Source organism: Pezoporus flaviventris, unplaced genomic scaffold, assembly GCF_033815535.1.
Source record: "Pezoporus flaviventris isolate CSIRO_AGI_PZ_B2104156 unplaced genomic scaffold, CSIRO_AGI_Pfla_v1 ptg000036l, whole genome shotgun sequence".
In the NCBI taxonomy this organism is placed as follows: Eukaryota; Metazoa; Chordata; class Aves; order Psittaciformes; family Psittacidae; genus Pezoporus; species Pezoporus flaviventris.
Genome location: NW_026892584.1, coordinates 44,330,431 through 44,344,364, shown reverse-complemented (window position 1 = coordinate 44,344,364; position 13,934 = coordinate 44,330,431). Strand labels below are relative to the sequence as shown.

General features: G+C 41.2%; 1 long non-coding RNA gene across 1 annotated transcript in view; it reads left to right on the top strand.

Moving 5' to 3' along the window:
- LOC133274672 (uncharacterized) overlaps nt 1-13,934 on the top strand; it is a 28,111-nt gene that overhangs the window by 831 nt on the left and 13,346 nt on the right. The window contains exon 2 of the long non-coding RNA XR_009745206.1: nt 7,082-7,289. This is a non-coding gene — a long non-coding RNA (uncharacterized LOC133274672). The remainder of the gene's footprint in view (nt 1-7,081; nt 7,290-13,934) is intronic.

The following is a 13,934-nucleotide window of genomic DNA, read 5'->3' as shown; positions in this document are numbered from 1 at the left end:
ATCCCGCCCCTCTGCTGAGGGGGATCCAGTCAGAGCTCGGCTTTGCGCGAGGCAGCGAGCGGCGTGCCTCGGCCTCGAGCGTGAAGAGCCGAAGCGGGTGCGGTGGTGGTGGTGGTTGTTCTCCGCTGGCTGTTAGTCTGGCTTGCGGTCCTCAGCGAGCCGGTTGCCCTTCCTTCGCGTTTACGGTGAGCCACTGCTGCCCTCGCCTCAGCCACCGTCTGGCATCAACACTGAGGCCCACGTCTGGCTGCCTCTGCCCTCCTCTTCCTCCTTCTCCCACTGCCCGCGTCGACCCAGAAGGAGGAATCTGGTGGTATAAACATGAGCGGGAGAGCTGGTTTCAGACAGAGACTGTGAGTGGTCTTGACCCTGGCAGACAGGCCGTTTAGCTGTGGGGGTGGTGAGTTACCCACAGGGATGCAGAGCTGACAGGCACTTCGGGGGGGTCTGCAGGGTATTACGGGAGGAGGTTCCACGCCTCCCTGGCTGGGCGTGCATGGCTTAAAGTTCAGCAGGACCAGAACATTTGCAGTCAGGTACTTTGGAAGTCCACCGTTGCTGGGGTTTCCATCCTAGAAATGCCATGAGAAATGAAAGCTTCAGTCACCAGCGCTCTCTGATGCTGCTGTTTTAAAAAGAGTGAGCTATATGACCCAAATGACTGGTTAGCTTAATAGCTATCCTAACCAAAATAGAACATCTGATATAGAACTTAAATAATTAAAAGTTGAAATTAAAGAATATAACATAAGTCTACACAGTATTTTCGTAAAAACAGATATTAACACTGTTCTGAAGAGGTACTTGACTCAGACTTAGTGCTTCATGATACTGTTACTAGCATTGGGTACATGCAGTGCCAGTCAACCATGTAAATGGAATTTGCTGCCAGATCTCAAGAAGAGGAAGAGCTTAGTTGAAAGAAACGGTGTCTGAAGACGTTCCAGGAGTAGGTTCTATGTTGTACTATATTTTAGCAATGATCTGGAAGCAGGTCTGAACCTGCTGCTGCAAGAATTGAACTGCAGGATTAATGGAGTCATAAATAATGGTGAAGGTGGGCCAATGATCAGAATGGTCGGTACAAGCAGCCCATTCAAATGTCACTATTTTAATCCGGCAAACTATAAAGTTGTCTCTTCAGAAACTGTGGAGGCTGTAACTGGAGAATAAAAGACTGTAGCCTGGGAAGGTAATGACTTTGAGAAGGATTTAGGGGTCAGAATAAGCAAGCAATCAGATAAGGGCTGTCTTGTATGCGGCTATGGCAGAAAAGGATTAATCAATATATAAACAAAGGAATAAAAAAAATCTTTATTTTACCTCTCATGTTTGGCCTCAAAAATGTCATCCATGGGATAGTGCATACAGTTCCAGTTTTCAGATTTTAAGAAGCATGCTGGAAAATAAGAAAGACTGAAGCAAAATGTTCTGATGGTTAGAGAAAATGCATTACACTGGGAGGTTTTAAGCGCTCAGGCTGTTAAAATTTATCTCAAAGTGGACTGGGAGGTGATTTAATTGTAATGTATAGGAATATTCCTGGGGGAAAATCCAGGATATTAAAGGGCTCTTTAATCTATTGAAGAGAGGCATAATAAGAAGTAATGGCCAGAGGCAAAAGCCAGACAAACTCAAATAGGAAATAAACCACACATTTTTACACCAGAACTCATTCCCAAGAGAAACTGCATATTTTCTATCGTTTTATGTCTTCTCTTAAAGATAAGATGTATTTCTGAAAATTATTTTTAGCTGAGCAGAAATTATATTTTATCTGTTGAATGAATACAGTTTGAAATCTGATGGTCCATGGTATACATAGTGTCAGGTTAATCTAATGGGACCATCATGGTTTAAATTTTAAATGCCAGAAGCAGACATTTTCTTAATAACCGTGAGCATTAAAATAAATTTTTATTTTGCCTTAAAATATTTATGTGCTGTAAAAAAGCTGATCTAAATTAAGCTTTTGGCAGCAGAATGCACTTACTAAGACAGTATCTAAAGGTTTTGACCTTTTGCTTCCTAAATTAACACTTTGGGGATTATTTGGAAAAATTTATCTGCTTTTTAATTTAAACTTCTGAAGGAATGGGTCCTTAGAAGTAATTCATTTGGTGCATTCTGATTCTCTTGGCCTTGAGGCAATTTTACATAATTGATGTTCACATTATAAAATATTTCTTGGAGAAATATTACCCAGAGTGCTCAGATAACAATGCACCAAATGAATCCTGATAAATTTCCTATATTCTACAATATGTATATTTGTATGTTGCATATGTTTGCATCCTACATCCTTAACCTCCCTTGAGGCATTATAATAAACAATTATCAATGGAGGAGCAGCTATTACTGGAAGAGGGATGAATGAAATGTAAGTAAGATTTCAGATCATCAGCTTGGCAGAGAAACATGAAAAAAACACCCTGGAAATGGTACATGATCAATTTTTCTATCTCAAGAACGTAAGATATGTTGTCATTTCTCTGCCTTCTCTGAGAAATGAGCAACACTAATCCTGTGAGGAACATGTGTTTCCTAATTTACGTGCTTCCCTGGCTCTTGAGCAGAAAATGCAAAGACAGGAGCTGAAAAACAAGCTGCTGCCTTCTTTTGTGCCATTTTCCCAGAGTCAAGCCACAAACAATCTCCCCTTAAACACAGAACCACTGAAATCTGTTAATTAACTTGATGATGAATTCTGGAACGAGATCTGAATAACTGTACAGGGGAAAAAAATGCAGTGATTACAAATGATGAAGTGAGATGTCTTTTTGGTATGTACTTGGGAACTTGAAAAGCAGAAAGTTTTTTTGTGTGTGGTTGAAACTTGTTTAGTTTGACTTTGAACTGTTAGTGTGAAAATTATGCAACCTAAACTACTGAAGGAGCTTTTAAATCACCTTTGCACATTTAAGCTAAGAAGCGATTGCAGTGGGCACTCCAAGAACAGTGTGGAGTGCACCTGATAATGGAACTTTTCCAGAAAATGTGTTTCTTTGTCCTGTCTGCAATAGCTGGCCCCAAAGATGTTCTGAATACATTTCAGGTTACTGCACAAGTGCTGCCATCTGAGCGTGACATCCATAACGCATGCATTTTCAGGGTTGCCTGGCAAACCAGCCTAATCACAGCCACATTCCCACAGGCTGTAAGAATTTGACATGACAGCTGAGGGAATCAATGGCAAATGAGGTGTACAGAATACATCAAGCTTGCAGCTGCTGCTGTGACCATCCTGCCCAAGTGACAAGAGCAGAACCAGGAGTTCATCTTTGAAGCAGAACATCTTGCTTGGCATCTATTTGGATGACCACTGTTTACTGAGTGTATTTAAGGTACTGGTTTTGCCTTGCAAAGCTTTAAACAATTGGAGACCAGTTTGAGTCATCAGCAGTCAGTTGTTTTCCTCTCCTAATATAACTGAAGGAGCAGGTGGCAGGACATTCTCTAGGACTGTGGGACTTATTTTCTGTCATCATCTGCAGTAGCTTGAATCAGGTCATCTTTTTGTGCAAAAGACATCTGTTTGATACCATTTTGTGAAGGAGAAATGAAATTATTTTCCAGAGTGATGAAGGATGCAAGGAGTATCAGTAGAGGTCTGAATGGCTAGTTTCCTGTTGAAATAATTATTCTAATGCTGCTAGGATTTTATTATATTATTAATGATGTTAAAGTGCCTAGAGTCAGAGGAAGGCTTCATTTTAGATTGTTTTGAATGTAAATGAATGTAAATCCAGTGAGAGCAGAATTATTTTAAGTTCTATTGGAAAAGCTATCATTAGTAAACATGTAAATAATGAACCAATGTATCACTTCTCTTAGATAGGTCTAACAAATATGTTAAGTCTCCATGGGTAAAAAAAGTTAAAGACTTTGGAAAGAATGAGGCTTGGTTCTTGTCTCTTTGGTATTCTGATTGCTATACTAAAAACTTTACCGACTGCAATAAAAGTAAGTTCAATGACTTGCTGCAATCCCCTGATTTCAGTTTTGCCTGGTTATGTATTTATTTCTGTAGGATGATGTCAAAGTTCCATATATAAGTGGTTTATTTTTTGTTTTTATAAAACTTTGTATTATTCTGAAAATTTGCTAAACTGTTCACGCACTATTAAATTGCTGTAGCATTTGGATATGATAGGGAAAGGTCACTGGATACCTCGGAAATCTGATCCGGTGGCAGATCAGACAAAGTGAACATGAAAGCCCAAACAATATTAACTTAGCAATAGCACTGTAAGCAACAAAAGCAAAAAATACAGGCTTTGTTTAAATGGTGGATGTTTGGCTTCAGAGTTACAAGCCTGGATTTCCAGGGAATGGAATCAGGTGGCTTTGCTGTGTTGCTATTTTAGCATGGAGTTGCACAGCAGCACATATTCTCATGTCACAAGACACTTCTTATACTGTCGCCTCATTCAGATGAGGGCTGAGTATGCCCATCATTACTGAATCTGCCCAGCTGCTTGGGTTGGGTTTTCTTTTTTTCTCTAGGTGTTTATATTGGCACATAATCTTGGAAAGGCACAGAATTTTAGTGACTAGGTAATTGTATGCAGATGCAAGGTGTACAATGTTGTTATTTGTTATAGCAAATAATAAGTAAAAAGTTAAAAATAAGTAATAAAAGAGACTGCAGCCGTAGGGTCTCCTCTGTAAAGTCATTCTAGGAATGCAGTTGTTGCAATCTTATCATTCTTCTCTGAACTTAAATCCATCTGTTTAACCATGTCCCATGCCATTTCAAACATAGATAGGGTGACATTATTTAAGGAGTGTTTCTATTGTGTTAAAAAGGAGATTATTCTGATTTTGACATTATCTTAAATTATTACATGTCCTCAATCATAGCATGAGAGTATTTTACAGTCATTAATTGGCACCTCCTCAGAACAACTCTATAAAGGAGTGGAATGTGTAATTGTCACCCCTGTCACTTTTCACCTAGGAATGAGATACAGATTTGGTAACAGTTTCAATATACTTCCATTTATTCCATTTTCCAGGTTCCTGTAATTTTAATTTTTAAATTTTGTAATCTACTGTCTGTATGGTGAGAAAATTGAGGTTTTTTTCCCCATGATGTCTCAAAGTGACTAACAAATCCTAAAGCAATTACAAACCCTTTGTCTTTTTGCCTCCTCATGCCAGGATTTGGAATTGAAAGCAACTGAATTTTGGAAGGTGGAGGGAGAGGTTGGTTGCTTTGTGGGTGGGTACGGTTTGTTTGCTCTGTCTACCAGGAATTAAATTGTATAATTGCTTGCTTTTGCTTGGAATAGCTGACTGTACCTTCATTCCCATGCTCTGCTTGATTATTCACACCACTTGTCTATGGAAGAGACATGTTATTAACCAGATGCATGCACCTCTTTGGGTACCATCCCTGTATTATTTTATAGCTATATTTTATTACTAGCAAGACAGCAGAGGAAGGGTAGAATTAAAAAAAAAAAATTTGTGCATAACTCTTTATCAACCTAAAGACCAGAATTAGAGGGTTCCTTCTTCCCCACATCATCTGAACTTTTGTGCTTATACAATACTTGCAGCCTTTTTATCACTGTAATTTCTGCAGATCCCTTAAAAGATATTTGTCCTTTAAGAAATGAGTAAGTTCTTTCATGCTGACTTGCATTAACTGCAATTACTGCATATTGGATCAAATTTTGTGTGCAAGAGTAGGAGTTACATCAGTGTCTGCAAGCCAGCTGTGCTGCCAGGGCAAACAACTGCTGAGAACTCTCACCAGCAGGAAGCTTCTTGTTGGAACATGCCAAGAGCAGCAGGGATCCCAGTTCCCCAGAGGCAGAACCTGCTTGCTGATGGGCCAGTTTAAAGAGCATATCCCCAGTCCAAGGATGAGAACAAGCCTCTCCACAGGGCACTGAAGAGTTGGGGTGGGGGCAGGACTCCCATCCGAGACAAGTGATCACATCCTAGGAGTTACAGCTTCATGAAGAAAAAGAAAAAGCAGCTTTTCAAGAGGCTAAACCTGTTCTGATTACTTGAACTTCTCAAAGGGGTGCACCCCACACTAGACCCAAGGGAAGGAAATAATGGGAATCAACCTGATTAGCGGATACAGAGAGTTTACCACGTGGCATCCTGGAACATGAGAGGCAGAGAAAGGAAACGTGTTCAGATCCTACCATCAGGCTCAAAAGCTCATGGGCAGGAAACTAGGCAAGGCATGTACATACCAAATGAATCATTAGGGAAGCCAGATTCGATATGATGAGAAAATCAGGATACAAAGTATAAGATATACAGCAGATGGGAATTTGCCTTAACATGCCAGATGCATGTTTTAATCAGTTCTGGACTTTTTTTCCTTGAAAAACCCCAAATTGCCAAGTCTATGAAATCAAGCCAGTTCATGTTCAAGTTATTCATCATTAGAGGAGGAAGAGTGAAAGCTTCCTTAGGCTTCTTTCTGACATTTGTTCATTTTCCATTCAAAGGTGGAAAAGAAGCCACAGTTTGGGGAATATGTTCATAATTTACACTAATTAGGAATTCTCTTGGGTTTCAGCAGCGCCATTTGCAGCGATAGCTGTTATTATACATGAGGTCATCCGTATTTGAAGATTTGATCTGCAGCCAATAAAAAAGATATGTGTGAGCATGTTTAGCACTGCAGTATTGTAACCCCTAACATTCAGACTATAATCTAGAGTCCCTTACACTCTTCCTGCAATTCAATGGAGAAGGCAGATGCCTTGACAGACAGAACAGGAAGTCTACAGGCTGACGAGAGAGCTGTTTGGAGTTAGCTGATAACAAACCAAATGTGAGGATGGCTGTGAAACTCAATCCCACACCTCAGGCATGACTAAAAGTGAGATACCTTGAATTATGTGTGATACAGGATCTCCTCATGGTAGTCAGTTACAAGTACTTTTATTAATAATTGGGTAGATCTCACTTTCTTACAGGATAGGATGCCCACTTTTGATGTAAATGCCAAGTGGGCAGAGCTTTGTCCTGAGAAAGGACCTTTCTAAGCTCCTTTAACAATGTGATAGCCAATATTAATTCATTTTCACTATGGTATTGTTTGTTGCAGGTGTATTGAGAACATTCACAACACCACCAAGAGCCTCCTTCATTCAATCTGCTGAAAATGCCAATGAGCCACCTCCCTCAGTCTTCCATCTTTGAGATATTAAGTGCTCCCAGTCCTGGGAAGGTTCTTCAGAAAAGGCCAGGTGTGCTCAACACACATGATGATACTCAGAATACCTTGCTTGCCTTACTGCTGCACCCTTTTCAAGGTAATGCAACCTATGCATCCCAGAGCAATTCAGAACCTGTATGGCAAGTATTTTGAATGTAACCAGTCGTTCTACAGGCTCTTGCTTTCAGGGTAGCATGAACATTGCTGCTTTTCTTAATTACACAGAAAGTGCTCAGAGTTATGTGTCTGTGATATTCCCTCAAATGTAAATTAACCCTTAAAGTATCAACATGAAGTAGTAATTAGAATTTTAGGGTGGTGAGTTAAAATAGATAGGGGTTATATGACTTGCCCTCAGTCATCCAGGTCCTTAAATAAGTGCATTTTCATGATGAATAAGTTCTACAGTACTTACTTTGGGCACCAGAAATGGATTCATTTGGCCAAGTTAAAGAAAACTACCTATAAAAATCGCCCACTGTGGCAACTGTCTGACCCTACAGGTATATAAAAGTTCCTACTACCTACTCATTTGTCCTGGCAGTTCTCCAGGTCACTAAACTGGAATGCCCATGGCTGCACAGGCAGCAGTGACAGGTGGGGCCAGGCTCTTGTCTGAATCCTGCCCTGGTCAAGGACAGCAAAGACATACCTATGTTCCAGCTGAATCCCTGGAGGAGCTTATTATGTTATGGACACTCGGAGCCTTGTAGAGCTGACTTCAGCCTTGTTCACAGAGAAGCCACAGGGTTCTGTGGAAAGGATGAAGAAAGAAGCACTAGAGCTTATCCTTCCCATAATAGCTTAATAAATGTAGTCATCTAGGGAGTGGGAAATCTTACTTCAGTTTCACCTTGGCCTGATAGGATGCAACCCACTCATGACTCAGAAGGCTGCTGTAGCCGCCAGGTTATGACAGAATCCAGGGCATTGCGTCTTTCATCCCTCCTCCTGAATTTACACTGTTGGCTGTAAAACACAGGGGGCTAGAAAGAGATCCAGCAAGGCTTTACATGACTTACAGTTTGGTGATTGGGATGTAGGATATCTACATTTGATGGAGCTTAACTGCTTTGGCTCAAAAGGGAGCAGAGGCACTTGATTAGGCGATCTGAATTGCCAGGTGTTGGAAGTTGCAATACTTGTATTGGAGGTCGCCTGAGTCCTGCTCTTGGAGTTTAGTGAGGTTAGTCATGTGACAGAAGTTAAGCAGATGTAGATTTGGAGTCAGGATATGTAAATGGTAGAAGTTGGCCAAGAACACAAGACTGCTGATTCACAGAGCTGTGGTGCAAGCATGCTTAAAGCATAACTTTAAGTTGCAGGAGTTCTGTTTTAGTTTGCCCATACATCTTGTGATATATCCTTGTGATCTGCTGTGTCTGCTGAAAAGCAAGCAATAAAATACAATATATAGTAAGAGAAGCATTTTTTAAATAAGTTATTAATATTTGGAGGCAGTGGAAGACTGCAGATTTTTTTTGACCACTGTATTTTAGAGAAAAAAAAAAATGTTCATAACTAAACAGGACTGGAGCAACTTGCAGTGTAGATTTATCAGTGAAGAGCGAAGAGCCTGAGTGTTCTAAAGATTGTTTAGTTTTGCACCTTTATTGTGTTAGAAACTACATACTGCTGATGAAGGGGCTTTTAAAACCAGCTGGGTCAGAGAACAAAGGAAGACAGAACACTATTCATGAAGGAGCTGGAGTTGTCACACTCATCCCAAATTTTGCAGTTTTTCTGGCTAATCAGATGTTTCTTCTCCTGATTTCTTGTAGGCTATATATGCTCACTTTCTCTAATGTGGTTTTGCCTCATGACTGTCCTGCTCTCCACCTCTGTATATCTAGATAGAGACATATACGTATGCATGTACACCTTTTTTATATGCCGCTTTGTTTGGCCAATACTTAACCCATGTGTAGAGTCAGGAAGACCCTCAAAACCCTCTTTGTTTTTGTGTCATAGTGTGTAGGGCAGAGCTTTTGCAACCGCAAACTGTGCAGCCGTTTCTGTCCTAGTCTTTAATCCTACCAGCACTGGTGGACTGCTCACACTTCTGGTCATATTATAATACCAGGGTCATATTGCTGCATCTTAATGTGGTTTTCTCAGTGGCAGCTGAAGGAGGGTACTGACAGGGTCGTGACAATGACAGTAACAAGGGCAAAATTGGATTTGTTCTGGAAAAAAAAAAAAATAGTCCAGACAGAATCACTCCTTTAGCAGAGTCATTTGTTTGGAGGATATGGTTTATAAGTCCTACCTAGGACAGAACTCTTCCTCATTTTTCCTAGTGAACTTCGATTTCATTAAGAAACTGGAGACACAAAGTGACCCACTTGCTTGAGGACACATGTCTTTGGATGAGTATAATTATCCAATACCATTTATACAACCAAATCATAAACAAAGTATAACTAAAATGGCAAAGCTTCATAGATAGAATTGCAGGTTTCTGTGTATGTAAATAGAGCTTTTGTCCTAGAGAAATTTCCAGCCTCTGAGTTCGCAAGATCTGGCGTTCATGCTAGCAGTGGCTTGCTCAGTGTTGTGTCCAAAGAGTAATGGAGAGAACAAGACAAACGCAGTATAGCAATTACTAACAGCCCTGTTTCAGGTGCAGATTTAATAGGAACACCTTCTTAGGTCAACAAAATCACCACCCTCCAACCACGACTATAATGAGACCAGGACTTCTGGCACCTAGATGGTGCAAGAGGCTGTCCATCTAAATCTGTTGCATATCATGTTCAGGGGAATCCTGGCCAACAGGACTTTGCTGAAGTGACAGACCCTATTGTTTAGCTAAATGACAACTGCCTGCAAGATTTTTAATGAAGATGATGTAGTTCCTTCCTGCAACGTAACAAGCTGGTTTGATTTTTAAAACAAGTGCTTGGAAAAGCCACGTCAGGCTCTTAATACGAGCTTGGTCTCTGTTGAGGTGCAGTCTTGCAGCACGCCAACAAACTGAGCAGAGGAGCCCTAGTGATGGCAGCTGCAAAGCTACAAGGAGGTATGGCCATGTTCAAGCCAGGAAGGCAAGTCAAGGAAGCAAAGACAGGATATGACAAAAGGACAGGCATAGAACGGCCTGGAAGAGACTTCTCACAGCTCTTTTCCCTGCGATCTTGTCCCTTCAAGGGACAGAGGTTACAGAGCTGACCCTGAAGATGGTCATCAAACCCCTCGGAGTGCCTGAAGAGGTTGCAGTGTGTTGATTTACAAAGGATCCTGACAGTGTGAAAACTAAAACGCAGTTGCATTTGTTAGGGCATGCAAAATACTTGCAAGAAAACCTGAAGCCAGCATAAAACAGAAATGTGAAGCCCAGATCAGATTTCTGTATAAACCTAGCTAAGTTTTATGATCTGTATCACTGCGCCATGTGTTCAACAAATCTGGCTTGATTTATATATTTGGCTTAAATGGTTTAAAGCCTGAAGTTTAAAACGTTTGTATAAATAGGCATTTACAGCCTTCTGGTTTCAGCTGCCTTTTTGCCACAATTACTAATATAACTACTCTTTTCATGCAGAGCTGGGGGAAGCCTGTATGCATGAACCTGGGTGGCATTAAAAAAAAAAAAAAGAAAAAAAGAAAAACTTAGAAAATGCCACCTTTTAAGGGTTATTTCTTATTTCTTACAAGGCAGTCTTTGTAGGCTTTCAGCATGAAGTGAGCTCTGAATTAAAGCAGCCACACCAGGCTCCCAAATGTGTACTTACAAAAAATACCTCTTTGTAATACCTCACCATCTGGAGAGGGTCTTTTTACAAGGGCATGTAGTGACAGGACAAGGGGGAATGGCTTTAAGCTGACAGAGGGGAAATTTAGATTTGATATTAGGAAGAAGTTCTTTATTGTGAGGGTAGTGAGGCACTGGCACAGGTTGCCCAGAGAAGCTGTGGTTGCCACATCCCTGGCAGTGTTCAAGGCCAGATTAGATGGGGCTTTAGGCAACCTGCTGTAGTACAAGGTATCCCTGCCCATGGCAGGGTGCTGGAACTGAATGAGCTTTCAGGTCCCTTCCAACTTAAACCATTCTATTATACTATGAGAAGTTTAATTTCCAGCGAAGATACCGACCGGTGCTGTGATTCTGCAAGGATTTATCCTTATGCATCATGCTCACACATCTCTTTGGAGTCATGTGGGTTGCACTCATTGCTGAAAATTGGACATACCTGAATCTTGGCAAGGTCGTAAAATCTTTTGAATGAGTTTTAAGAAACCTGTGCGACTACTGCAAACAGAATTAAGATGTAACTTCCTTTCTTGGTGTTGAAATAGTTGCTTAATGGGCCTCCAGGGCTCTCAATGGCAAATAAAGTCAAAGGGAAGCAAATATCTTCAACACCTCTGCAAGCCATTATCTTGTTAGCAGGCATAAACTGTAGCAAGCCCTTTTTCCAAACTGTGCTTCTGTACCAGTAAGAAGGAAATAAGGACACTCTTTTCCTTTGCAGATCATCTGATGAAAAGTGCCAGAAAAGCTGCTATCAATGAATACCTGCATTTGTGAATAATTTTCACATAGCCTTTCAGATGCAGGAACCGTGGTATCCATGTAGAAAAATACTATTACATTGAATCCACTGTTTTTAAATTATCGTTACAAATTAAAATATGAGGTATAAGCACAGTCCTTGATAAAAAAAAATCTGTTCTTTTCAAAAGGTGTTTTCACACTCTTCTCCATATGGTTTAGCTATACTCAAAAGAAAATTATTGAGAATATAGGATTATAATAACATTTGTTTGTTGTGCTAGAAAATCGATTTCAAAGTCCTTTACATGTCCTTCTAACTATACCAAAGCAGTAAAAAACATCACACCACAGCACCCATGTTTCCCATGTTTAGCATAAAACTGTTTCACAAAGGCATAAAAATATAGAATAGAATAAAATAATTCTGAAGATGATAAGAGAGGAGAAGCTTTCCAGAGGCATATCTAATAGAAATACTGACCTACATAAAGCATATGAAGTATTCCCATGACCAAGAGCCACAGCCTCTGTAGTGGATATCTCCAAGGGCTGGGGAGAAGGTTTAGGGCCTTTGTGGGCAGGAGGTGGCCTTGGCCTCAGTGGCTGGCAAGGCTGGGAGAGGTGTCCAGCTGCCTCCCACAGCAGCCCCAGGCTGTTACTTTGCTGTTCCCATCTGGGTGATGTCTCTGCCAGGGCTTGTACTAAGTGACAGGTATCACACAGAAACCCCTTTGTGCCCCCAGACCTGCAGCAGGTCAGGAAGCAGCCCTGGCACAGAAACCAGGCTCGCACTGCTCCTGTGCCACAGCTGTCTGCTCCAGCTTGTGGGCACAGTGACATAAGAAGAGTTGGTAGGAATTCATGGAAGGAAGCGTTTGAAAAGCGTGCAGGACTGGGATCGGAGTTTGCTTCCACAAGGACTGTTGGGCATGTAAATAAAGCTCCATGAGGTGGAGAAGGGACAAGAGAGTGTTTCACCTGAAAAAAAGTTTTGTATAAAGAGCAGAGCTGGCAGAAGAGTACAAAGTTTGATTTAAAAAAAACATCACAGGGCAAAATTTACAGATGTTGGCATGAGGAGGGGAGGCTGCAAAATGCTTACCCAGGGAGAGGGACATGGAACTGTTTTTTAATTACTCTGTCTGGGAAAAGATTATATAGAGATTAAGGGAAGCACATGTTTGCAGAGATAATACACCTTGAGGGACAGCCAAGAGATCAGAGGTTGTCCTGAGCTTTCCCAGTTGTCCAGTGCCTTTTAGTCACATACTGCGGCACTCACTGGTAGTGAAATACTGCCAGCACTGACTGGCAGGGTTATATTTCATGCTGTGCAGGTGCTTTAAGCTATGCTGGGCCAAAGCAAAAGCATGGATTATGATGAAAGGACTTGAGCATGACAAATCAGAACATTTTTTTTGTTACGATTACTGTAACTGGACAGTCTGTCAGTAACTGGTCAGTCTGGACATGCACACCTACATGGTATACTGCAGGTAGGTCAGGGTATGTCAGTGTGGCACACACTGGGATACTGCAGGTGGCTTTTACCTGTGCTCCATGCTCACCAAAAGCTGTGTGCCTGCATTCATGTGGTGCTGAGCCCCAGTAGAAAAGCCCCTAGGAGCCGATTACATTGATTTTGAATCAGCACCAACCTAATGTGGTAACATGGCTTTTAAGCTCGCTGCTTGGACAGAGCTCACTTGAGTCTGAGTGGGTTATACCATGGGCTGTTACACTATGTAAAGGCTGCGTGAAAGTGCTTGTATAATGAAAACAAATGTATTCTCAATTGCTTTATTTATTGAGCTATATTACTGCCGTTTTACTAAGTGCCAGTTTGCTGTAATAAATTTCATTATTATCCTCTACTTCCCCCAGAAATCTGCTGTTAGTCCAGGGCCTCTGGGAAAGCTGTGCATTGAAAACCAGTTGGTGTAAAAAGCTGTCTGCTACAATCAGGGCAGAGACTTGGATCAAAACAGTGCACATCAGCACATGGCAACCCAGAGCAAGTAGTGCTGCATCAAAACAGAGCAGCTCCCAGTGCATTTTTCTCAGCCTCTTGCCAGCCTGGGTCCATCTTTGCTGATTATCTGCAGGTGGGAACCAGCTGTTAGAGGTAATCAAGTTCAAATGCAGCTCTGCTGTTTTCTAAAGCAGGAACTTTCTCCAGCTTTTTCATCAGCAACTGGCTTTCATCTTTGAAATCTTATCTGATGTGTGTAAAATTAGTTTCAG